Source organism: Propithecus coquereli, unplaced genomic scaffold (assembly GCF_000956105.1).
Source record: "Propithecus coquereli isolate 6110/MARCELLA unplaced genomic scaffold, Pcoq_1.0 Scaffold374, whole genome shotgun sequence".
In the NCBI taxonomy this organism is placed as follows: Eukaryota; Metazoa; Chordata; class Mammalia; order Primates; family Indriidae; genus Propithecus; species Propithecus coquereli.
Genome location: NW_012149441.1, coordinates 1,769,024 through 1,771,102, shown reverse-complemented (window position 1 = coordinate 1,771,102; position 2,079 = coordinate 1,769,024).

Below are 2,079 nucleotides of genomic sequence, written 5' to 3'. Positions count from 1 at the left end.
AGGCAGAATAGGTAGGTATAAATCTCAGTGTCTTGGGTGGGAAAGCTGGTTAATTTTTCTATGTCTTACTTTACTCAATTATGAAATGAGGAAAATGCTATAACTTCCACTTTGTCATTAAATGAAGTGATATCTGTGTAGCACTTTGAATAATACTAAGTACTCAACAAACATTACCCATTTTTCTGATTTTGTTTCAATAAAGTAAAGAAAGTGTACATGCTGGGCACAAGTTCACTGCTAATGCAACTAGTTATCTCCATTGTTAACTCCACTGAAAGTAGGCTTTTTATTTCTCTTTATTCTCTACATCAACTGATGTTATGAATGAACAGAAAACCCAGTGGAGACACAGTCATCCAAATACATGTCCATTGGCTAATGAGAAGTAGAGGAAACCATTTTGTACCATTCAGTGAATTGTGTTGACAACCTACGTCTGTGTTTTCTATACCTTCGTGGAACACCCTGCTGTAGTAGGAAACTGCCTTGTCTCCAAGTCCAGGGACCAATTAATGCAGCACATCCTTAGGCAGAGAGGAAGAGCAAGAAAAGTAAAGAGATCTGCTGACATGGGATATTAGCAATGGTCAATGAGTGTTCACTCTAAGGCACAACTAGTCCATTGTACCTTGGATGTTGTCAGCCAAATGTTAGATTTTTCATATTTATGTACCTTTCCTTATTCTCATAGCTTTCCACCCAGAACCTCACTTTGGAGGATCTGTGCCACGAGGAGGGCTTGGTGTGACCACAGTGAAAGTAGATGGTGGATGGGCAAGTAATGGAATGAGAGAATTAGGCAAATGTCTAAACAGAGTAGGAATGGAATAGAATTTTGATTTCTCTCAATGACAGGGCAAGCTATGGAGATACTTAAACAGGAAATAAACGTAATTTACAATGAGATGGAAAGAAGAGATTAAACTGCAACTATAATCTTTATGAAAAGCATGGGATTATGAGGAAAATAGAGGGGTTTCAGTATAATAAAGAAAGAATTTGTTACCTTCCATCTCGGAGAAGAAATACAGAGTGTCAGTACTGGGTAGATTGAGTGATCATGGGGAGAATGAAATCAGGGAATGATTATAAGGAGTGGGTTTGATCTTAACGTTATCAAAGAAGATGAGGTTGTCAAGTTTGAGAGATAAAAGTTCCTCAGGAAAACTGAGTACTCTAGTTTGAAGTATTTCATAGATATTAGCATTTTATTTATAAACACTTTAAAAGCAAGGTTGACATTAAGAGATGAAAATGGGACATTCTAATCAGTAAATTTAGTATAAACTAAATTTAGAAGTAAATTTAGTATAAACTAATATCACAGCGAGGGGAAGAGAGTTTCAGAGTGGCTGGTTTGCTTTGGAAGTACAGGCTGGGACCTTGCAGGTATTCTTATTAAATTGTTTCCTATTGCTTCAGGACGGCAAAGTTCACAATGCATTTCTAGTTAAGTTCAATCCCGTCACTATGTATTAGGAAATCTGCAAACCAAGCTATGCATTTGCAAGGGAAATCTACTTCTTGCACTTTGCTGTCTCCTTAAGGTAATATCATGAAAGAGGCCAACCCACAATTACAACTGTATTTTTCATCAGACAGAGCTGTGTAATTACTGTGACTTTTGGTATTCTATCATGTGTCACAGGGGGCACTGCGCCATAAACGTCATGCCAGTAACAGTGTGAACAAAACAAATAAGATGACTCTTTACTAAAGTTAGTGCTGTTTATAGCTGGAAGGCTTTATTTATCTCAGAGAACTAAAAGAGGGTAAAATCACATCATTATGAAATGTTAGAGCTAGTAGGTACTTTAGAGGCAATCAAGTTCAGTCCTCATACATAACAGATAAATAAAATTGAAGGTTAAAGAGACTAATGACCAATCCAAGATCACAAAGCTAGTTAACAACAGAATTGGTTTTATAATCCATGCTTTCCACTTCTCCATTCTGAGCTCTTATAACCATGCTAAAGTGCCTCTCATGTAAAAAGGGAAAGTTTAAGAGATGTAGATTTTTTTTTTTTTTCCTTGAGACAGAGTCTCACTCTCTCCCCCTGGGTAGAGTGCAGTG